General features: G+C 38.9%; 1 protein-coding gene and 2 non-coding genes across 5 annotated transcripts in view; 1 reads left to right on the top strand and 2 right to left on the bottom strand.

The window, feature by feature from the left end:
• The window catches only part of AKAP6 (A-kinase anchoring protein 6), a 529,429-nt gene extending 521,056 nt beyond the window's left edge, over positions 1–8,373 (bottom strand). For all 3 annotated transcript variants that reach the window (XM_054689765.1, XM_054689756.1, XM_054689754.1), the window contains exons 1-2: positions 8,168–8,373; positions 4,755–4,804 (exon numbers count right to left, since the gene is read on the bottom strand). The gene's annotated coding sequence lies outside the window, so the exon portion shown is untranslated. The remainder of the gene's footprint in view (positions 1–4,754; positions 4,805–8,167) is intronic.
• A 312-nt stretch (positions 8,374–8,685) lies between these two features.
• On the top strand, positions 8,686–8,792 carry LOC119239709 (U6 spliceosomal RNA). The gene has a single exon (XR_005123975.1). It is a non-coding gene; the product is annotated as a U6 spliceosomal RNA (small nuclear RNA).
• Positions 8,793–9,780: 988 nt separating this feature from the next.
• Positions 9,781–9,887, bottom strand: LOC119239708 (U6 spliceosomal RNA). Its single transcript, XR_005123974.1, has one exon. It is a non-coding gene; the product is annotated as a U6 spliceosomal RNA (small nuclear RNA).
• Positions 9,888–25,647: the final 15,760 nt, after the last annotated feature.

The raw sequence follows: 25,647 nt of genomic DNA, 5'->3' as shown, positions 1-25,647 counted from the left end.
TAATAGCACATTGGGGTGTAAAAGTTATACCTGAAATGGCACCAGTGTGAGTTGAGGTCATCTTACTGAAAGAGTACCAAAACAGTGCAAAAGAGTACTTAAAACAATGTTACAATAGTCCTTAGGGACAGTACCAAGGTGTGGAGACAAGTCAATGTCAGTGGGTTCTCATCCACGTGCACAACTGAAAGACCACTTAGGCGCAGGGTCAAACAACAGGGTTTATTTAACAAACAGGGGATTGGGGGAAAGGAGTTTTTAAGGCCACAAGTGGCCAGCTGTCTCACCCCAGAGAGCATCCACAGAATCCCTAAGTACCAAACAAAGGCTGTACATGGAGGATGAGGTGACACTGCAGCAGCCCACAGCAGCAGTCTGAAGGCTGGGCTGGACAGACCAGACAGCAATGGACTCTACAACACCAGAAAACAGTGCAGGAGAACCAGAAGCTCTTTGAGAAGTATAGCCCTACTATGCTCTTTGCAGGCCAGGTCAGAGGCAGGGCCAAAGGCAAGGCCAGAGGCAGATGTGATGGCCAAGTCTCTGCGAAGGTATACAGAGGTCTGGAGATCTGGAAGTCAACTAGAAGTCCTATGGAGACTGCTAGAATCACACAGAAGTCAGTGCTTCTCTCTCTTCAGAGGCTGGAAGCAGAATCCTTCAAAGGCGATCCAATAAATCTTTCTTTCTTTGGAAGCCAGGAGCAGAATGCTTCTTTCTTCAGAGTTCAGAAACAGGATCTTTCTTTCTTCAGAGATGGGAGCAGAATGAACTAAGCTGGTTCTTTCTCTGCCTTATAACCCCTTTGGGGCCTCCTACATTATAAGCCTGATTAGAGCATTTTCAATCCCAGGCATCTGATTGGACCATCTGCCATCAATCAACTCATTTTCCATTTTCAATCTAAATAAACTAAAGAAGTGTGTTAGTCTAGTCACACCTGATTGGCTCATTTAGCTCAAACCAGATTGGTCCATTTAGAATCCTACAGCCAGACACAAAAGGGGGCAAAACTCAGCCCAGCCTATATACAGGTCAGTGCATGCTCATGGGGCCTGTTGGCTCCAGGGAGCCATAGCTGGAGCTGGCCTCACTGGGGCAGATGGAGAGAGAACGTCCATGGCTGGTGGGCTGAGGCCAGAAGGCCTCAGTGCCAACAAAGCCACCTTGCCCTGTAACCTCTGGGCACTATAAGGATCCAGTTACATTACCATGGAGTAAATAGGATAAGTCATGGAAATATTATGTTCTTATGGCTATTGTAATTTTATTATACATTAATCCAATTCAGAATGTATTTACTGATGTCATATTTTGGACAAGTAGTTGGGATACAGCTGTGAACAAAATAAATCTTACTCTTTGTAAGTTTTATTCTAGTGGGGGAAGAGAGAGAACAAACTTTGTTGGAGATAGATGCCATGGTGGAAAACTAAAGCAAGATAAAAGGAATGTGGCCTTGGCAGACACAAGTATTTCCATTTTAAATATTTTCATAAATTATCAAATATCCATGTGATTATTTTAAGTAGTTGTGATAATTGAGGACTATTTCATAATGGTAACAGAATCAATTCCTCAAGATGGTATAGCATTTCTAAATGTATTTGTATCTAAAAACAGAACTTCAATATACATGAAGCAAATACTGCTGGAACTAAAAGTTCAAACAGAGAAATTAATAATAATAGCTAGATTTCAACAGTCCCTCTTAATAATGATGGGAGAAGTACAAAAAAATCAGTAAGAATATACAATATTAACGGCAACAACCACACAATCTGTTACTGTGCACATTAAGTATTCACTAGACTTACTGTAACTTGAGCTATAAAACAAGTCTCAATAAATGTAATCAAAATTGTACCACAAAGGAATTAAACTAAAAAAATATATAGATACCTTGAAAATTCCCCAAATATCTGGAAAGTAAAATAAGTTCATGAGACAAAGGGGAAAAAAGGTAAACAGAAAATTAAGTATCTTGAACTACATGAAAATGCAAACACAGCACATTAAAATCTGTAGACTAGTGGGGGCCTCCCTGGTGGCACAAGGGGTTAAGACACAACCTATGAAGCTATCCGCAGCCACTGCAGCACAAGATCGATCCCCGGTCAGGAAGCTACCAACCTAGTGCAACAGACCTCTCCTGTCTCACCTGCTTCTCCCCTCAGCAGTGTATTTCAGTCAATTTGTATGTTCTGCTCCCCACTCTGTCTCTGGTGAATCCTCTCAACCCTCCCCCATCGCTGGCCTATACCCCAGTTCTTGATGCATAAATGAATCTTAAAAAAATAAAATAAAATAAAATCTGTAGACTAGGAATAAAGCAGTACTTACAGACAAATTTATAACTTCAAAGGTTTCTATTAGAAAAGAAGAAAGGTCTAAAATTAATAATATAAATTTTTGCTATAAGGAGCAAGAGAAAAAAGAGAAACCAAAAGTAAACAGAAGGAAATAACAAAAAGTAGAAATCAATAACATAGTAGTAAACAAGCAATACCAAAAAAAGTGGATTTTTGCAAAATACAATACAATTGATAAAATTCTAGTCAGGCAGATAAAGGAAATATGAGAGAGCACAAATCAACATCAGAAATGAAATAGATCTCACTGCAGATACTAGAGATTAAAACAAAAATAAGGCAATATGAAAACTTATCCTGCTGCTTTAAGACAAACTAGTTTTTCTGTGAAAAAAAATATATATAATTAAAAGAATAGAAACACATACAGTTCTATTTCTCTGAAACTGTTGCTTCTCAGTATAGTCTCAACCATTTGCAATAATTACTTTTAACCAAAGTAACTTCTAATTTGCAGAGAAAACTGGGGGACAAGGGTTGTAATATTGTAAACTGTCACACCCCAACACTTCATCAGACTAACAGAGTTTATGAATAAAGATACTATAATGTTCTACAATCACTAATATTTTATATGAAACTTCTTAAAGTGGCAAAAATGAACATGTTCACCTACATGACTCCAAGATACAGCATTTCTAGAGTATATAGAAATAAGAGCAAAGGTTTATAAAGTTAAAATTATATTTAACAATAATTTACCAACCTTACTTAGAAATAAACTAGGTAACCAAAGATTTTCCATTAATTAATTCAATTTAATACCAATGCAAGATTTTAAGTTACTAAAATCTTAGAAATGTGTCTTTATGCAGACATATTACAAAACAAATTACAAGAAATAAAGTTCATCAGAATAAGGATTCGATTTGGTGAAACACAAATTTACATTTATCATAATAAGCAAGCAGTAACTAGAGGTAATGCCAGTTTATCTGTTCAGTAAACCTATATACGTATTGAAAAGTATAGCAAAAATGCACATTTGGGGGCTCCCTGGTGATGCAAGGGGTTAAGTGTCAGCACTATGAAGCTATCTGCAGCTAATACAGCTGGAGTTTGATCCCCAGCCAGGAAGCTAACCCACATACAGAGCAGCAGACCTCTCCTATCTCACCTGCTGCTCCCCTCACCAATGTATTTCATTCAATCCGCCTGTTCTGCTCCCCACTCTGTCTCTAGTTAATCTTCTCACACACCCCCACCCAACATCTCTGGCTTATACCCCAGCTCTTATATGCATAAATAAAATAAATCTTTTTAAATTGCACATTTGTAATATGTAACATCAATAAATCAGAGATATCACTGTTTTTATTAAACCAATTTTTTTAAAGATTTATTTATTTATTTATACAAGCACTGGTATTTATTTTTTTATACACGCACAGAAGCACAGGAGGGTGAAAGAATTCACCAGAGTCAGGGCGGAGAGCAGAGCAGGCCGACTGATGAAGTACACTGCTGAGGGGAGCAGTGGGTGGCAGGAGAGGTCTGCTTGCCATGTGGGACCCTCACCTGGGGGCTGGGGAGCAAACCGGCGCTGCAGAGGCTGCGGGCAGCTTCACAACCCAGCACTCAACTGCTGTGCCACCGGGGAGACCCAGTTTAAACCAAATTATTAAACTAGGTTAGTTCACTTAAATTATATGAACTTGAATTCTTAAAATGTTTCTAAGCTGGTTTATTTAAAAATACTTTTTAAATCTAGCACATTTTAAATCTTAGTTCTATTTCCTTACTATCTATGAATTACAGGAATATTTTATTTATATAAGCACTATTTCTCTCATAACCTAATCAGAATAGGGCTACTTTAATTTAGGAGAGTTTATACTCCAATTTATTAATACCACATGGATTTAGGAAAACATTACACATTCATATAATTAGAGGGAAAGACCTTCCTGAGTTATAGATAAACAGACATACAAACATAGTTGATTTCTTCAATTCTAAAACTTCACTCATGGGTCAAGAGTAAACACAGAAACACAAAAATGTGCAGGTTCAGATATAAAATGCTATTTTCTTTCTTGGTAGCACACAACATTCTTCATTGATGTAGATGCATAAGCAATCAGGACTAACTGGTTTCTCTCTTGTCCCTCACCCAACAGAGTCTAGAACTCTATAATTCGATAATCTATTCACAGAGCTCACCAAATGCTCAGACCATACCACCAAACTCCCAATTATTGCTTCTGACAGTAGGTAATATGTTTAGTGGTATAAACAAAGAAAGACAAGTCACAAAATTAAGAGAAAGTATTAAACTTATACAAACAGAGTAAGCAAAGTTCTATTGTCATTTTGAGAGTCAAAAAGAGATATATCTGGGCTTTCAGCAGCACATGAACTTTACTGCTCTGGTGAAAATACCTGATTTTCTTAGGTGAATCCATTGGTCATTGCAGTAGAAGATCTCAAAACTGTTGAAAGAATTTTAAAAATAAATAAATAAAAGTCATGCCTCTCATATAGATATAAAGTGTGTGTTTAAAATGTTATTAAACATTGATCAATAAGGAATAAGAGAGATTTATCAGCTCAAAGGTGAAAGCAAAAATCACAAATGCGTAAGAAAAGCGTATTTGCACATATGAAATGAATGTGCAAATGGAAGCAAAACTAGCTTCTTCTACAGTGGTAAAGAACAGTCCACTGAACCTCTACTGGTCAGGACAGATTGTGCAAACCTATAAACAGTAATTATTTTGCATTTCTATCAACTTCAATTGACAGAGTCATAAGATAGTTTCCATAAAATTGGAATCAGATAGGGATATAAGGGGGGTATTCTCTAGAGTCTAGGCAAAGTAATTCTTTACCCAGACCCAACTTTTTCCCTTATAAGGGACATCTCTTCCCTGAAACCAGAAGAGAGAAATAGAGATGTGTGTGAATAAGGCTAATTTTGCAGTAAGGACAAGAAAATAACAAGCCTATCTTTGATAGTCTCTCTCATGCATTTTGTTTTTTAAGTCAAGTAAAAAATGTGGTTATCTGGCACAAATTAAAAGAACTAACTGGTTGCTGTGAAAGGGCTCCAAGCACAAAAAATATCTCACAACAGCCTTATCACAGTGACTTTCTCATTTCATTAAAACACAGATAAGTCATCCAGGAAATATGCCAAATCATCCTTTGAATGTCTTAGCACCAGCCAATCCTCTAGACACTGTAAGAGATGGATCTGAGACTAGGCAAATTTGGGAAACAGTGCTCTAGCATATTCTAGTTTATGGGGTTAACTAGCAGAGCCCTGAAGAAATAAAACTCAGGAGTGGTGAGTTTCAATCCTTGGAGTTCTTTCTAGCTAGAAGGAACACTTAGGAGGAATGTGTTCCATCAGTATGGTCACTCAGTGGGACAGGAGGGAAGGGGATATGACCATAAAAGGAGATGGCCTGGAAGGGAACTCAAGACAAGCTTCCCCAGATGCATAATGTGACTGAAAAGAAAGAGCAGAGAAAAGAAGGGAGGGTGCTTACAAGCATCAAGTAGATGTCTGAAGGCTACAGAGGAGGGCTCGCCTACTGTTATTTCGAAAAGCTCTCAGTGATTACAAACTGCAGCCCAGGTTGATAATCTGTTACCCAATAGATCACCAGTTTCAGACCAGGTAAAGATGGTCATTGATGCTGTAGTTCTAGTGACTCATCTTTTCCTTGCACAAGAGGATGTGAGAATTTTTGGTTGCGTTTCTTCTTTTCAATTACAGCAAAATTCCTGAACAGGAAATGACTTGTGGTTTTTGCCTGTTTCAATTATGCTATATCACTAAATGTTCCCTTGCTGTGAAGAAAAGAAAAAGGTAGACTTTCCAGTGTTTACTATCTTACTGTTGCAGTCTAATGAGCGGAACTTAAAAAAAAAATTGTAAAATGTCAGTCTTAAAGTCTTTATTCTTATCTTTTTAACTTACTGCAAAGAGTATGAACTTACTAGTAACACCACAAATGGTACATTGGAAGAGCAATGGATTTGGCCTCAGAAGTTGGTGGGGCCAGTGCCAGTAAGGTCCAGGGAAGTCGCTACACAGTTTCTTTCTCTGAAAAATGAGATACTGTATCTCTTTAGATCTAAAGTGCCATTGATGTAAGATGCATAGTTTTATATATTACTAAGATAGGTAACAATTTTTTCCAATGCTAATTGAAATCACTGGAATGTTGGAGTTTTGTCATTTACTGTTAATAGAACACAAGTGTTCCAGAATATAAAAATAATTTTTTTCTTGTTAAGTAACCAGAGTTGAGACAAATCCTTTAAATCAATCTCTTCAGTCAACAATGTCTTTTGAGATTCTATCTTCTTCTGATAAAAGCAAATATCAATTCAAACACAAAAGATTATCTAACTAAAAAGTCACCTATCTAACTTTCCTATGACTTCTAAAAGATGTGATAAAGAATGCTATCACTCCCCTCCAAGAAAGTGATTGTGGAGATTTACACATACTAACCAGTGATAAGAGCAAGCATTGTTTTTGTCAAAATGCAAATACAGGATCTTGAGTATTTTCTAAGTTAGCAGAAGCCAATAGTGTTTTAAAGTTGCAAATGTGTAGTGTGAAGACATGAGTGTGATTACAAAGACATAAGGTTAACTGAGTATGTGTGTTTAGTGAGTTATTCAGTGTAGGTGGAGGGAGGTGCAGGATGGGGAGAGAAGAAACAGGAGGGAAAGACTGCAAAGAAACACAATTTGGACAAATTAGCATGTGTAACAGAAACAAAACAGAGTAAGGAAACCCAAGGTGTTAAATCTGAAGGCCTAGCGCACACTGTCCTTTGGGATGAGGGTTTCAATAAATGTCCAGCCTGACAGAAAACTACTTTCAGAAAAAATCCAGCAAAGGAATATCAGCCTGCAATCAGAGATGGGGGAACGTGGAGCTAATTTTGCTTATCAATTGATTCTACACAAGAACATGTAGCTAAAGCATAGCCGACCGTGAGGGAGGAGTGGACTGGAGACCCTGCATCCAGGGTCAACATTAAGTGGCTTGGGAAGATCCTCAGAGCAGCGAAGAAGACAAAAACACGACTTCGATTTAGCTGACAGAGAACAGTAACTTGTTAGCTCGTGTAATCAAACCATGGAATGTACAGAACGATCCATATTCTCAAACGACATGGACACACTTCATTTCTTTTCCTGGTTTTATTAACTTTTCTTTCTTGGGGCACAGTACTTGGACACCAGGGGTCTTGGGTTGACATCCTTACAACTCAGGTGATGGGGGTTAAAAATCAACCAACAAAAAGCTAACTACCTGGGCAACTTTCATCAGTGTATTCTAAAATCATTAAGTGTATCTTACTGTTGTAAGATTTATAGGAAATTATAATGCAGAAGTCAGGCTGCCAACCTCACCTGAACCCAACTGGCTCGGCCAGAACATCACACGCCTCCAGCTGAGGGGGGCAATAGTCAGCGCGCGCCCTACAATGCACCTCACAAGCCCAAACAATTGACCAGGATCTAATGAGGCCTCCATAGCTAACTATACATTTTCAAGAAACCTGGAGGACAGAGAAAGAAGTTAAAAGACATTAACATTAGGAAAGGAGTCAAATGCGGGAATTTTGCCATTCCCCCAATAAACCAACTACATGAAGAAAAATGGAGCGGAGGCCACTGGACAACAAAGACCTAAGGGTCATTGTGGCCAAATACAGCGTGAGACGGGGACTTTGTGGGTTACAATTCAACAATAAAATCCTCTCTCAGCCTATGTAGGAACTTCTAACGAAAAGCGAATAGATTAGGTGATATTAAGGAGTTACCTTCACTTTTCGAAGTGTTATCGGGACTGGAAATTACTTTTTTTTTTTAAGTACTAATCGGAGAAAGTTTAAGTGGGAAACCACACAGTCTAAAAGTGTGGCCCGGTCTTGCCCTCTGCGTACCGAGTCCTTCCCACAACCTCAGCGAGTCGCCCCGTCGGCCCTTCAAGGCGTAGCGCGCGCAGAGGCGTCCGCAGGGTCGCCGCTCCCGGCATCCTCCGCGGGCTGAGCGCCTCGCCCTGAGAACTCAAGGGCCCTGGTCTGCGTCCCGCGGCAGGGTCCCTTACCCAAGGTGCCCCGGGCCCTCATTTGCATGCGCCAACCGACGGGTAAATCCCGGGGGTCTTCGCGGTCCGGCCAGCACAGCACCAAACGTGAGAGCCTCGTGAGGTGGTTGCGTGGTGTCAACTTTTCTTGAGCAGTCCAAGGGCGCCGGAAGGGCGCGCAATTCGGTCACCCTAAGTAAGAGAGAAGAGAGGCCTCCGTGCCTTATATATCCTGTGGGCGGAGGTAGTAACGTGCTCGCTTCGGCAGCACATATACTAAAATTGGAACGATACAGAGAAGATTAGCATGGCCCCTGCGCAAGGATGACACGCAAATTCGTGAAGCGTTCCATATTTTGCCCCTTGCTGAAAGATTAGGAAAAACGTGAGTCAAAGCACACAACCCCAGTATGAAATAATATTAGTCTCACTAGAAAAATATTTGGTGAACCTATTTACCTGAATTACGTGCAGGTTTGTAACCCAATGTTATCTCGAGAAAGGGAAAAAATGTTTTTTTAATTCATGTGTGAATTGATAACGAAGGTGAGTTACACCTGGAAGTTTAAGTCCAAATAAATCGTTTCCTAAATACTAAGAAATGAGAAAAGGTCAGCTTGCTTTTCCGTCATAGAACTTAAAAATTCTGAAATCGACTGACTTATGGTATTGTCTCCCTCAAAAATACAAACTCTCCAGAGGTCTAGGTGAGTTGGTTCATAAGAACACAAGGTGCCTGGCACATCAGCTGCTTGTTCCTTACCAAATGACTTGCAAATTACTAATGATCGCTAAAGCAATGGATCCTTACGAAGGGAAGGCAGGAACATTAGGGATCATTTATTGAGCCTACTTTGTGATATCCTCCGGGTATTTTTAGACCTAGGTGGTCACACTCTTACACTACTAACTGCACAAAGGCAGGGCCTGTTTACCCAGGCATGGTTATATCCGAAGAGATCAGTATCAGCCAATATTGAATATTGGCTGGAAGTAGGAAGTCCATTCAGATATGCCTCCAAATCCGCCTGAGACCGGTTCTGCAATACCAGTTTTCATTTGACCTTTAAGGAACAGTCAGAACTCGGATTACTGAATCGGACGAATTCTGTGATGGGAAATTTGACTTAGGAAAAACTGCTTGCCTGCACCAAAACCAGATACTAACCAATGACAAGAAACATTCAGATTCCGATAGAAGGATCGCCTAGATAATGTACCCATAGGTTTTAAGGCAGCTGGGCGCTCGTGTGATGCCAGGGAGTCACGTACGTTCGCCCGTGGAAGCCTTAGATACCGTACTAAAGGGAAACAGTAAAACCACTCCAGATACTTGGGGGAATGGGACAAAATATGGAACGCTTCACGAATTTGCGTGTCATCCTTGCGCAGGGGCCATGCTAATCTTCTCTGTATCGTTCCAATTTTAGTATATGTGCTGCCGAAGCGAGCACGTTACTACCTCCGCCCACAGGATATATAAGGCACGGAGGCCTCTCTTCTCTCTTACTTAGGGTGACCGAATTGCGCGCCCTTCCGGCGCCCTTGGACTGCTCAAGAAAAGTTGACACCACGCAACCACCTCACGAGGCTCTCACGTTTGGTGCTGTGCTGGCCGGACCGCGAAGACCCCCGGGATTTACCCGTCGGTTGGCGCATGCAAATGAGGGCCCGGGGCATCTTGGGTAAGGGACCCTGCCGCGGGACGCGGGACGGGGTCCTTGAGTTCTTGGGCCGGCGCGCTCAGCCCGCGGAGGATGCCGGGAGCGGCGAGGCCTGCGGGCGCCCCTGCGTGCTGGGTGCACTGGAGCTTCGGTGGGGCGGCTCGCGGGCGGTGAAGACGGTGCACAGTGGGCCGGGCTGGGGCTGACCCTACCCGGGAGAGCAACTGAGGCTGCCAGGGAAGCCTACCTTGGAGCTGGCGTCTGGCGGAAATCTGAGAGCTCGAGAATTGGTTGCCCTGCTGGGTCATCGGGGCCCTGAATCGAGCACGGGGTTCCCCCTGACGTAGTGGACGTGCGCCAGCGCAGGACGCTTTCTTGGAAGTAGCCCAGTGTCCAGCCCGCCCGGAGAGTCTTCCCAACCCCTCGATCACTCAGTGCTGCACTGTCCGCACTCTACGCTGTCCCTGGCTCTGGCGGCCTCCTCACAAGTGTCTAAGGGCTGTGTCCATTCTCAGGGGCCAGAGGGGTGGGCCAGAGGAGCTCTGCGGCGGTCGCGCAGACACAGGTGTCTTCCTTCCAGGCCACTTCGTGCCAGCCCTCCGACTGGCAGAGGCTGAAGGACTTGCCCAAACCCACCTTTAACCCGAGAGGGGTAGGTCGAGGAATAACACTATTCATGTGGCGTTGACCTGAAGACTTGTTTTTGCACATATCTTCGTACTTTCCCGGACACTACCCCTAATCCTGTTATGACGCCAACATGCCCGACTGACTTGCAATAAACGCTGAGATGTTAGTGTCCAATAGTCAAACTAGGCAGCACTCTGTCTGCCCACCTGTGACTATGCAGGTGCTTCTTTTCACCAGCTCTCTTCCTCCGCAGGGCAGCAGCCTTCCTGCCTGCCCATGACCTGTAGCATGCCGGGGCTTTTCTTCTCTGACCTCCCTCAGCAGAGGCTGTTCTTCTCAAGGCCGCCTGCCTGCAACCGTGCAGGCCTCTCTTAGCAAACCTGTCCCTTTCCCTTTCCCTAATAAACATGCCCTTTAAATATAAAAAAATAAAATAGTCAAACTACTGCGAAAACAATGCTGGCTCGAGTCAGAATCTTTCATGTTAGGAAGTCAGGGCCAAAGATCAAAGCCTCTGGTATATAAGCAGTTAAAGTATTTCATATGTTGAAGGACATAGATTTGCCTGCATTGTGTTAAAAATGACACGCTGAATAAGGAATAGGGTATATTTCTAAAGTAAGTGGAGTTTCACTTCATTTTTCTCTTTCCAGTGGTCGTTCTACCTCTTCTCTGAAACTATCACACAAAATTTTGAAGTAAAAAGCTGCTAAAGATCAATAATTTTAAGAAAATTGGAACCCAATTTACTGATGTAGAAAAAGGAAATTGGGTAAAACTATAAAAACTTCTGGTGTTGCCAAAACAAAAATAGAGTAAGGAACATACAGCTCACAGGGATTACTGCTAAACCTATCTTTTACTGTGTTTATGATTATAATTCTTTCACAGCTTTTGAAAAATAACAAAAATACTATGTTCTTCCTTCCCCCAAAATATTTTTGGCAAAAACGACATGCCTATTAAGTAGCGCGATTACAAATAAAATATGCTTTGAAATAGTTCTTCCAATAAGCTATTTGTGTTTTTCCAGTAAGTCATTTCTGACTTCAAAGCTATGAAGAAACAGTAAATTGATGTTCAATTTTATGATTTGAAGAAATATATCAAAAGCTCTTCATGTTCTTGGTCTCTTTAGAAATTTTACAACCAAGCAGTTCATTAAAGAATACCTGGTTAGATAAATCTGTACTTGGAAAGTTGGTCAGAGTTCCAGGGTCATGACCCTGATGTCTCTAGGACTTACAGTGCCTACAGTCAAGTTGCATTCCTAAACGATCACTTTTAAACCCTTTATATTCAGAAAAGAGGAAAAATGGTTACCACATACAGAAAAAATACGAAGGTTGATGTATCAAATCCTTTGGTGAAAATAATTTTATAATGACTTTAAATTATGAGATATGTACAGAAAAGCAAGAGTATAATTTTACAGTTATGGCGCCACAGAACAATGTGCTGTTAAAGAACTCACACGTGATTTATGTATGACAAGGCAAGAAATTCTAGGCTTTTAAGGCAAGAAATTCTAGGCTTCCAGTTCGGCTTAAATTTCTTCTCTTACATTGCTCTTTAAAAATGTATTAAAATGTATACACATAAAATGTATACACATAAACTCCCTATTCTTACAGCTGTTACAAAATCCAAAACCAAAGCAAATTTATAAATTAAATACAAAACTACATACCCATACCATTCAAATGAGCAACATTAATGTACTGCAGTAGATGATATGCTTGGCTAAATTATTATTGTTGGGTTTCATAGTGGAAAGATGTAGCCTCTGGTTCAGTTCCATACTTAATCTGTACCTGTGTTTTCACTAATGCAGAGAATACCAATTCACATAAGTATGCTCTAAAAAATAAAAACTCCATTATTACCATATTACATAGATACTGGAATATACTTCCCCCCTCCCCCTACATTTTAACATCTTTGAAATCAGAACATAGTGCACAAAAGATGGGAGCTTAGAGGCTATAGAATAAGGTAGTTTAGTAAAATCAGTTCCCATGTTTAACACTGCTAGGGAGCAGGACTTAAATGCCAAAACATTTCTTGATGACTCTTTACAACTGTGTAATTTACTTTAACATGGACTTGGCATAACTTCATACTTGAAGTTAAATATATAATCAAATTTCATTGAAATTTGAAACAAGATTTATCCAAAAATTAGTCTTAAATTCTGAAGATTTTTTTGAAGTTATTTTCTTTTTTTAGTTTTAGCCTTGAGCTCATAAACTGTTGAAGGTAAAGATGGGACTCTGTCTAACCAATAATTCAACAACTTTTCATGTTCACAAGAAAAAAATTAATGGAGTCTGTATAATCAAAAAACTTCTACCACCCCAAAACAAGGCAGACAGTTTCCTAAAGGGAAACAAATCTGACATAGGTATCACAGGCCTTGTGGTTTTTCAGGCTCAGCACCATGTTTGCCATGAATGAGTCTTGAGAATGTAGAATTTCACAAAGGCAATTAGTAGATACTAAAAGTGACTCATTTATACCATTCCAAAATTGATGATAAATCATAATTTATTATTTCCTATGTTTTCAAGTTAGAATATTCAAAGTACCACTAAATCTTTCTTTGTATCAAATAGTCTAAAAACATTTGACACTCACTTGGTGTAAATATATCATTTATATTATTCACTCTGCCTCTGTTCATTTCTCACTCTGCCTCTGTTCATTTCTCACCAGTTAATATACAATAGTATATTAACATGACATGTCATTTCATAATGTGAAATCAAAGTGTTGATTTATTACAAACATAAGAAACTAAAAAGTCTTTGTCATTGAAAATGTTATTTGCAAGTGTATTAACATGAGGATATAGAAATTTTGCCTTTATAGACAAAATGAGTAGAGTGACATACACTGGCTATTGCTGTCATGTAGACAGTAGGACATGTCAACTTAATAGCAACTGGTTACCCATACATTGCCACCTGGATACTCTCTTAGCTCAATAAGATGAAATTATAAATGTAAACTAAATTCATATTGAAATCTCATGGCAATGCTTAGTTATAAGGTAAATATAACTTATTGTGATGTTACATACTCTGCTGGTTTCATTATTTTAAGATGATCACCCAATAAAATCATTTTAAAAGCCCTGTAGAATATCCTCTCACCCCGAAGAAGATGTCTAAAGACTCCAAGAGGTTCGAGATCCAAGTTTGAGAGACACTTTATAGACTGATACAGAAAACATAATATTTGAAGTTAGTGTAGCTTTATATGTGTTCTTTCCTGAAAGGGTAACTCAAAAATTGTTAAAACGAAAACACAGTGTTGGGGATAATATTTATTGAGGACCAACCATTTGAGAGACATTTTACCTACAAAATTATGTTTAATATTTGCAATAATTCTTTTTTTAAAATAAAAATTTTGTTTATCTTTGCGTAGAACTGGGGTGCAGGCCAGAGATGCAGTGGGTGAGAGGATTCACCAGAGACAGAACAGGCGGAGCAGAACAGGCAGATCTACCAATATACATTGCTAAGAGGAGCAGTGGGCAAAGGAATTATGTGACTTGTTAAAACTGATGTAAGTAAAAAAGATGGTTGAGGGAGAGAGTGCATTCACACTCAGGATCCTCAGTATCAAAACCTATACCAATCCTGTATTCTGTGATTTAAGAACACTAGAGACTTTCAATATAGCTTTAACCAGGAAATTCTTTAAAAACGACTTTGAAATTCTTGAGGAGTCAATGCATAAAACAGAAGATGAAAAACTTCAGTCAACTCTAGGTGTTCTGTTTCTAGTTTATTGAGGGGGAAAAAAAATTTAACCTCAGACCAGCTCACATCTATCTTCCAAAATGCTCTGGGTTACCATTTTTCTGGGCCTATCGAAATGTACTTATTAAAAAGCAATATATTTGTTATAGGAAGAAAAAAAAAAAGGAAAAAACATATGACCATAAAAACAGTAATAAAATGACCCAGCCAGGACATCTGAAACCATCTTGCCCTCCATTAAAACAAGTGATTCAGAAATGCCTTCAGTGTTGCTTTTTGAATAATGTAAATTGTTTTCTCACCACATGAAGGAGTAGACCCACAAATTGGCCAAGGGCCCGGCTCCCTTACAAATCGGTGTGATCCTAGCTCCATTATGATTTCAAAGATCAATTCTCAAATGCTTTTGTTCTCACTATATGATGAAAACACACTTTCAGAACATAAGAACTTGGTGTCCTGTATCACTGTGCACATTTTTGTATATTTTATTTACTCACACATGCTTTTAAAAATGACTGATAGGGTCTCCCCGGTGGCACAGCGGTTGAGCGCTGGGTTACGAAGCTGCCTGCAGCCTCTGCAGCGCTGGTTCGATCCCCGGCTGCTCCCCGGCCACCGGAGGAGGGTCCTGCATGAAGTGCAGACCTCTCCTGCCGCCCACTGCTCCCCTCAGCAGTGTACTTCGGTCCTTCTGCCTGCTCTGATCCCTGCTCTGGCTCTGGTGAATTCTCTCGCCCTCCCGCGCTTCTGACTGTACCCAGTGCTTGTATAAATAAATAAATAAATAAAGATAAAAAATTAAAAAAAAAAAAAAAGTTTATAAAAATGACTGATAGTTCACCAGATCATTAAACACAAACTAACAGCATATGGACTGTGCATTTAAATAAAGCACACCACATTGTTAAGATCCACCACCATCCCTCAATTTCAGTGGACACTCATTTTCTACTCAGGGCTTGAATATTTAAGGAGCCACACAAGTGACTGGAGATACTAAAAATCTGACTTTAAATGTGCCATGAAAATCAGACTGCATACCAACCCCTCATTCATCATATCACGGATGGTATGGGGAGTAAAGTTTCAGAATCTAAACTTCTACTAAAACCTGGTACATTGGAATCATTAGGGGGTCATAAGGTAGACCCACAGGATTTCACCAGTTTAAGCAACTGTTACTACATAATAGTAATAGTATTGTTGCTTTTGATCTGTTAAAGTTTATTTTGTTTCTCATCAGTGGAAGAACAGAAAGAGTCTAGCCATTAGTGTTTTACTTTGACATTGATGAAAGTTGAGTTGTAGTAGTCTCAACTGTGGCAGATCAACTCTTTTTATAAAATCAGCTTTTTCAAAACCATGTAGGCCTGTGGAAGCCAAATTGTAGTCATACTGTTTCCTATTATTTTAACTTCTACAGTGACTTATGTCATTTTGAGAAATGATGTTACCATTCATTAGCAAGCCCATTAGTACTTCTGGGAAAACAATAGGTGACAAGCATCTTTAGTCAAGAGGCAGTATGGTCTGTGCAGTGGCTAACTGGCAGAACTGGAATTAAACCAAAGAGCCCTGAATTGTCTATTTTAGTCTAATCTTTGCTGATAGTCAACTGAGTATACACATGATAAGCATCTGTATTTATGTTTATTCACTTTGTGGCTAATGAAAACAACAGCAATGAGAACTCTTGAGAAAACATAGAGCAGATATTCAAGTAAAAGCAAATAATTAAAGAGGACAACTTGGGCTGCATTGTGACCTGAACAAAAAGATAATTAAGAATCAAAATAATCATTTTATAAAAAGTAGTGAAAATAGGGCCTCCCTGGTGGCTCGAAGGGTTAAGACGCAACCTATGAAGCTATTTGCAGCCACTGCAGCATGAGTTTGAGCGCTGCCCAGGGAGCTACCCACATGGTGTAGCAGACCTCTTCTGACTTGCCTGCTGCTCCCCTCAGCAGTGTGTTTCAGTCAGTCTGCCTGTTCTGTTCCCCACTCTGTCTCTGGTGAATCCTCTCACCTCCCCCCACCCCCACACCTCTGGCCTGTACCCCAGTTCATGTATGCATAAAATAAATCTTTTTTTTAAAAGTAGTAAAAATAAGAGGGAAAAGGGATGGCCCCTACAATCAGTTTCATAGAAATGAAATTTCTTACTATTTATATAATGAGATTGAGGTTTTCTTTTCCTATTTTGTGAAAGTATATCCACAGTGTTGGTGCTCATAGATTTAAAAAAAAAAAAACTCAATTTCTTTTATCTTTTTAATAGCAGAGTTTGAAGTGATGGTAGAGGCAGAAAAATGTCTGTTGATCAAATCTTGCTCCATGCCTTCCAGCTGAAGTACTTCACATTTTTGGCTAAGAAAATAATTCTAAATTATCCTTGGGTGGCATATATAATGGAGTCTGAGGTTATCTTGAAATGTTTTATTCTCTTTATTCCTTTCTCATCGCTCCAAGATACATGGAGAGTAAAGGACCTCTTTTTGATAGATTACATGACTCAGCCTTTGGGGTTGCTAGGAACACAAGCCTTTGGGTTAGGCATAAATGAATTTGAATCTCACTAGTGTTGTTTACTAGTGCAATCCTGGGTTCGTTCTTTGTGCTTATCCCAAAATTCCTTGAATTGGGAATGAAACCAGCCTCATCACATAATTGTAAGACTGAAATAAGATAAAATATGAAACATGCCTGGCATATGAAAGGTAGCCAAACATCTATTGATTCATTTCCCTTCTGTTTATTTCTCATAGGTCTTATTACACATTATTCATACACTTAATCATCTGTTGTGTCTTATTGTTTATCCCTCTTTAAACTATTACCTCTTTCATGGTAAGAATAGCAGATCACTCCTCTGTGTCCTTAGAGCCCACTACATGATGCCTTAAACAGAGTAAGCACTTTGAAACACTGTATTGAATTTCATTTGTTGTATGTCAGCATATACTCAGCAATTTAATGAAATAAAACCATAGTCAAAATGCCCATCGATGTTTCTTTTCTCCAATATGCTGGCTGCCTTATTTTTAGAAGTGTCTTTCTAGAGCATTCACTAAGACTGATAGCCTTTTACTTCAAGCAAGCAGAGTCTTCCCAGGTTAGATTGGGCTATCTATTTTCACCATTCAGTTGAGGCCCTGCTTCTGTCCTGAATTACTTTGTGACGTGCATGTTTAGAAGAGTTTTCCAGTGAAACTGGAGAAGCCCAAGGGAAGTAAATCAGTCAAACTATTCCACCTTTTGTCAATTAAACATGCATTAGGAGCAATTTATAATATGACTATGTATAAATAAATACATTTTTAATAACATTCATCAGAATTTTAGTGACCCCTAAATGTATTCAAAATACTTTGATCCAAGGATTTTTTTTCAAATTCTCCACAGATAAATGACAATATATAAATACTTCAAAGAAGCAAATTCAAATCAGTCATACCTTGTCTTGGGTCATAGCGTATGCATTTTACCTTAGTGGGGGGAATGTAAGTAAATTAAAAGTCTTGGAATCTATGAAGTACAATTTTCCTTTCTTTTACCTTTCTCCTGCTCTTTGACCATAGAGAGGCTCAATTGTCTCATCTCATAGTGCTATTTTGGGATTAAATAAGACAAGATGTGGTGGCTGGTCAGCCATATTGTCATTCCAGGCACAACCTACATCTGGGCCTCTGTTCAGGAGAAATGGTAGTTCTCAACAATCCAATAGGGAATTTTCAGTATCCGCTTCCAGTTCCCATATGGAATTGGTGATAAGTGGAGCCTATCATGCTAAGGCCTGCCAGTGGGGCTTTGTGGAAGATGGACAGCAGGATTCCTTAGCGAATCACCAATTTAGCCTTGTGATTACAAAATATCTTTGAATATTGATACTTTTAAATTTTAATAGACTAAACCTACCTAATATCAATATGACTCAAATATTAATTTGTCAAATACAGACTATTTATTGGTAGTCAGGCGTTGCATTTCCTACTAGGAGAGATATATCTTTGAAGATTTAAAGCAGGCCAGTCTACAAAGTATCTTTCCATACATTTATACACATGAATAGGACACCAGTAACACCTTGCATTGGGCAACCAGTCACTTCACTGATGCCTCTATATCTTATATTGTCTTCTTCCACAGCCATTTCATAAGCAGGACATACTCTTTTATGATACTGTCACAGACCAAGAAAATACTAGCAAGTCCCCTAGAAAGTACGATGAACCAAAAATGCAAAACTTCTTAAATTAAAACTTTTGGTCCAAACAAGGACTATAGGACTATTAATGGTGATATTTAGAAATTACTAAACTAAATCCTAGGAAAAGCATTTTTGCCACATGAGTTATAGCTATCCTTAGAAATATATTATCCCCTCCAATATTGAGAAGGGATGGGAGAAAAGGGGTGGAAATAAGAATCATGTCACAAAGCACCTATAGGCTCTACAAAAAACATGTACTATAAAACTGTATACACACATATCCACACTTACTGTATCGGGCCTACTAACTCTTTCAATGATCCTATTTTGCAGATGAGAGAGCTGAGATATGGTCATCTAAGCGTCCTCAGGGAGGGGAATGCTGAGGATCTTTATTCTTCTTGTTCCATAATGTGATGATTCAGTATCTCCCTTACTGTCCCATCTCCCTTCCCTTCTATGAAACAGTAGTATGTGGCAGGAATAGCACAAGCTTTACCATAAGAATAACCTGCTCACCCTCTGGCTTTAAGACATTCAGCATGTCACCACATCCTGCTTGGCCTCCATTCCCTTATCTGTAAAATATAAATAACAGCTTATGAAAGATTAGTTGGAAAATCACCTTGTGCAATAATCAGTATTTCCATCTTTACTTCTCTAACCTTCATCTTCCCCATCTGCCAGGCTGGGAAAGTTGACTTTTACTCTCCATCTTCCCATCAACTGCATTGGGAGCTCTGAAACTGATGTGTCCCTTCAGAATTATTACAAATTGGGGTAGAAAGGCTGGGAATTTATAAACTACATATTTACTAGTCACTAGATGCAGGCTATTCCCGGGAAAGGCATTACAACATTCAATAAAGGGATTCTCTTTAGTCAAGGGAAATTCCTGGAGAGAATTGACAGCTGAAGTCTGACTTTCAGGGCTAATGTTAACCAGCAAAGTGATTCTAATGGGATTCTGTGTCTCTTCCACAGAATATGCTTTCTCTGTTAGGCATTAACATCCAGCAGCAAGATTTTCACATTTTAAGTCCATCTACACATCTCTACCCCAGACATCCTTGTTTCTTCTAATATTCTGATCTTTCTCCTCCAAGCCCCTCGATCATTTGCTGCTGCCCACAGGTCTGTATATATGCTAACTCTGAGTTCCTTCTCTTTCTGTGAATGATTCAATTTTTGTCCACGGGAGCATTTCCTCTCACTGCTGTCTAGTAAGGCCATGCCTAAGTGGCTCTGAGGGTGAAGCTACAGCCTATTTTTGGTTTGCAGCTACATATCAAGATAATCCACTTATAAAACAAGTCTATTTTTTTCTCTTCCATCAAATAATCATAAGTGACCCTCCTATGCAGCCTGTGTTAGTTTGCATCATCTGGAAAGCACACACCAAGACAGAGTTAGAAATGCAAGGTATTTATTGCAGGTATCCCCTGTGAAAGATAAAGAAGGGAAGAAGCAAGTTTAGGCAGAGAAAGCCTATTAGGAAAGTATCTTCTGGGTGTTATGTGATAGAACTAATACATTCCATGGCACATGCCCACTCCTACCCCTTATATTTATGCTATTTTATATGGTATTTCTTGACTCTGTCTCTTGACCGGATTTCATATCTCTTGACCAGGTAGGTACTCCTTCTCCATCTAGTGGTGCTATTGACGCTCTGGGTATAGGAAAAAGCAAACCCACAACCAGAATTGATGTCTATTCTTGAAAGAATGAACTGCTGACTCTTCTAGGACAAAAGAGGCCAATATAATCAACCTTTAACCATGTGGTTGATTGGTCTCAAGGAACGGTGCCTATTGGCGGCTCACTTTTGGTCTCTCTTACTGGCAAATTGGATATCAGGTAGTTGAGTCATCTGAATCAGAAGCTAGATCAGCCATATTAAATGGGAATTATCTATTGGGCCCTTACATAGTCTCCAGTGGCCACTCTGTTTAAGTGCTCATTGTGCAATTGGAGTGAATGATGACAAAGTTTGGCTAATGTCAGTGGCCAAGTCATTTTATCGATTTGATTGCTTTGTGTCTCCTCAATGGCTGATGATTTCTAATGGGCATTATTATGTAATGAAGTTCATATTTCACACCTATTTTTCCTATACCCACTTATATATCTCTATCCCAGTCCTTATTTCTGATTTTCTAATTCATTGTCTTCTAGTCTCCTGATCAGCCAACCAGCCTATTCACCACTACTTATAAATCCATAGATTTTCCTACTTCAGATGACTTCTACGCAAAGCGGATGGCCAGGAGCATCACTCATTTTCACCCATCTGTAATCTTTTCTCTCACCACTGTCTTTCAAGGCCATGCCTGACGTTATAGTGTAGCCATATCTATTTTCAACTTGCATGCACTTACTGAGCCATCCCATTTATAAGCCATGCTTTTTTCCTCTCCTCCTTCAGCTGGTCACAAGAGGCCCCTCACACAGGCACAGGTGTGAGCTTAGGAGGGAAACTGAGGGAACCATAGTGATGCTATAAGGCTCTGGCTTACTTGTTTATGGAGCTCACTTGTGTCTTCTAATACTACTTCAGTACAATCCCAAATATTTTATTTCTATCTTACAATGGATTGCTCCGGGGTGCCCATTTTTAAAAATATATTGATGGGTGTGACAGAACCCACTCATTATGGAAGTCCCAGATGTGTGGTCACTTGGTATCCAGTTAAATGTTCCTTTCTCTGCTAGAGCCCAGGACATGCCAAGAACTGTTTGTCACAAGACAGTAATTTTTACTCTACATGGAGTCGCCTTGCTCCAGAACCCCAGAGGCCAATATTATAATTGTCCATTTAGGGCTTTCCATAAATGTTACTATTTTTCCCATTATTGACACCTCCAACACCGTAAATCCTGCTGAGTAGTATGCATACCTTCTTTCATTTTATTTATCTAACTGCATCTTTTGCAGACATCTTTTCTATACTGGAGAATCCTTAAATGTGGCAGTTTTTTTTCCATTATTTGGTTGGTACTTGGGTCATAGTAGAATTCATAGGAATATAACAGTGGTTCTTTTTTTTTTTAACTTCTACGTGTTAATATTCTTTTTTATTGTATTTTTAAAGGAAACATCGGTTTTCAGCACTGTCCAGGATTCAGAGGCATAGGTTCACACCTCTTCCAGTGTAGGCTACCACATAACGACGTTTCTAAACAAAGGATGATTTTGCTCCTCAGTAGCCATTTGGCAAAGTTTGAAATCATTTTTTATTTTCATGACTGGAGTAGGGAGAGTGCTATCAGCATCAATTTGGGTAGAGGCTAGGATAGTATTTCCTACAATACACAAGACATCGCCCTACACAAAAAATTATCTGGACTAAAAAGCCAACAGTGCTAAGATTGAGAAAACCTGTTGTATAACCACCTTTAGAACCCCGAGAGACCTACAGGCACTGTGTCTCCTTATGGTAGAGTATGCAAGTTCCAGCATTTCTCTTTGGAGGGGATATCCTGGTATGTTCCTGATCACTGGATCTCTAAAAACTCTACAAAAGTGGCAGCTACCTTTATAGGATTTATCTACCTCCTCTTTGGTATATCATCTTATCAAGGACGCCAGCATACTAATTATCTCTAAGTTAATCTACCTAATTGGCAACACATCAATCTAGTGGATAAAAGGGATGTTTTATGAGATTTCCAGACACTCAAGAGATCTACCTTCAAAATGCATTGTAGGGCCTCCCCGGTGGCGCAGCAGGTTGAGCACTGCGCTGTGAAGCTGTCCACAGCCTCTGCAGCACAGGTTCGATTCCCGGTCAGCAGGAAGCAACCCACATGGCGAGGCAGATCTCTCCTGTCTTGCCCACTGCTCCCCTCAGCAGTGTATTTCAGTCCTTCTGCCTGTTCTGCTCCCCACTCTGCCTTTGGTGAATCCTCTCACCTTCCGCATCTCTGGCCTGCAATCTAGCTCTTGTATGCATAAATAAATAAACCTTTAAAAAAATATATCAGGTCTAACATTGTATCTATTATTAGGACTACTGATGATTGAACTTCTACTAGTCTAGTCATTTTCCTGGGTCTAGAGACAACCACCATTTGTATGTTTAAGGGTGACACTAATCTTACTTCCACCCTGTGATGGGCTAACGTAACTGGTTTACTGTTGTGGCTGGAGGTTGAAGATAAGTTTCATAGGCTTTGTTTGGCTTTCCTCATTATGTAGCTCTTACTCCACAGGCCAAGAACCAAGCAACGGTTACTCAACCCACTCCAAATGTCAATCACAATTACACACTTAGGAGTGGCCAAATAACCATGAGTGCCCTGTGGAACCAGTAGAATAACTATAAGCTGGACTTTGGACAGAATTCCATTTATTACATGGCCCCCATTTTAACAATGGGGTGATGCTGATTTTGGGGGTCTCTAGATATCAAACATCAACTCAAAGAGGGTCCCATACGGCGGGCAGACTTCTCCTGCTGCCCGCTGCTCCCCTCAGCAGTGTACTTTGGTCCTTCTGCCTGCTCTGCCCCCCCCCACCCCCCCCAGCTCTGGCTCTGGTGAATTCTCTCACACTTCTGACTGTACACAGTGCATGTATAAACAAAACAAATAAATAAATAAAAACATGCCTCTATTAAAAAAAAAAAAAAACTCAATGGCAAAGCCATGGAGATCTATGTGTAAACTATGTCACAAATTCAATTATAAATTAAAAACCCATGATTTTCCCCCTACTCTTTTCATGCATGTTTTGAAACATTGTGTTTGGGGAATTTTGTTTCCAAGTTTCAAACATATTGGCACTCAAGTTGTTTACAGTACCATCTTTTTCCTTTTGATCTTTCTGTATTCTGATATATTTTGGTGAGGTTCTTATACTTTTTTTAAAAAAAAATAAAAGTATTTATTTAGAATATTTGAAAATTCAAAGTATTTATGTTTGGGTCTAAATTTATATTTTCTTCTATTGTCTGTGTCATTTCCTTTTCAATTAAGCCTTTATTATTCTTGTCCTACTGGTTACCCACTGTTATAAATAAATCTGGGTTTATCCAGATATTTTTCACTCTCTCCTACATAATCAGTATTCATTTAGAGGTTTTTTTTCCTGCAGCTTTTAGTATAAGAGGTACTCTTTTAAAGATCTTTTTCCTGTTTTTTAACATTGCCTGCTTTCTAAGAGCTTTATGGTACTTAATTGTTGGTTTCCTTTTCTTGCTTGTTTGGGATTTATTCATAAATCTTGAATGGATTCCCAGTGGGAAAAAAGCTGGGAAGACTAAATGATAACCATCATCATCTTTTTTAAAATTTCATTTTGACATATGCCTTTTGACTCAATCTATCATAAATTATTCTATATGGATGAAATCTGAGGATTTAATATTACCAACAATTGAAGAGATCAATCAACTATTGTCAAACTGGTCAGTTTCCTGCCTCATTTTTTGTAAACGTGGTTTTGTTGAAAAGCAGTCATAATCCTTCATTTCATTGTGATGGCTTGCTGGCATTACAAGTGTAGAGTTAAGTGGTGCCAGAGCTCACATGGTCTGCAATATCTAAGATAAACATTTACTATTTATTGTTTACTATTTTGTTCTTTCGTAGAACAAAAGACCTACATCATGAAAAGAACTGAAGATTTCAAACTTACAACCATCATTTTGTAGTTAAATAACTAAAGTATTTTAGTTTCTATTTTAAAAGTATACTGCTCATAATATTGTAGTTTTCTCTCTGCAGCCAGGACATTCAGCAACTATACCTCTGCCTACCAACAAAAATGACAAATCTGGAAATTTCCAAGAAGTTAATCTGAGACTATAGTCTCTTATGGTAGCTAGGGAATTTTTAAGTATCTTTTCATCTACACATTAAAAATAACCAAAATCATATACAAATGGAATCATATTTACAGGATGATGATGTTCGCTGTAGTATGCACTACTTCTAATTTTAACCATTTCAGGGTATTTAATGTAAGTCAGCTTCCTTGAACTCCTGCAAAGACATTTTTTTTGGATAAAGTGAGATATTAGAAAACAGGGCAACTAAAGGGCTCCAAATTTAAAACTGGTAAGATATTTAAAAATCTGTTGAATACCTAGAAAATATTAAATGATTAGGACAAGTTCAAGAAAAAAATTGAGTAAGTACAGGTACATAATTAAAGTTTGGATGAATAATTCAGTTGTTAGATCTACTTATATTGGAATGAGATTATAATGCAAATCTTGAAGAAATAGATACTGAGATTCAAGAGCCATTATTAAATTGTTCAGAGTAATTTATGCCATTTGAGGCAAATAAAACTGAACAGAAAATTTGCATTACGGAGATAAACAAGTTATTGTTTCTGAACTACAATTTCCTTGACAACTACTCAGTCAAATGCATATATTGCAAGTCTTACTGATTCCTAACTATTGGTAAAACGAGTAAGCCAGAACTTGCAGGACTATTGATTGAACAGTTTAGTTTTACTCTTACTATTAAAACAGTGATAACTGAAATCTTAACTGTATTATTGATTGGCTTTTTACTGCCTGCAAAATTTCTATAGAAGACTTGTATTAAACTTTTAAGACTTGAACAAGTGTGAATCCTCTCCCCCAACTAATTTCTTGGGGTACAGGGTGGGCAGACAGGAATCATGTTTACAGGATGATGCTCAATTGAATAGCAAATATCCCCAAAGTTCATGAATTAATATATCTTAATTGTTTTTAAAAAATGGTAATTGGATCACATTTAATGACTGGATATTGGATATATTAATGCTTGTACAGTCTTCTCAAGTACAGATGCTATAAGAAAATTTCTTAAAGAGTAGTTTCTTACCTTATTAAATCTTAGAAAATTTTATTTTCGGACAATTGATAAATTGAAAAGGCTGCGAGAACTTCAGAAGTTCAAATACAGTAAAAAAATTAAATTAAACATGACCCTA

This window comes from Talpa occidentalis, unplaced genomic scaffold (genome assembly GCF_014898055.3).
Source record: "Talpa occidentalis isolate TD23 unplaced genomic scaffold, MPIMG_talOcc4v2.1 talOcc4.11, whole genome shotgun sequence".
NCBI lineage: Eukaryota > Metazoa > Chordata > Mammalia > Eulipotyphla > Talpidae > Talpa > Talpa occidentalis.
This window is presented reverse-complemented; position numbering and strand designations above follow the sequence as displayed.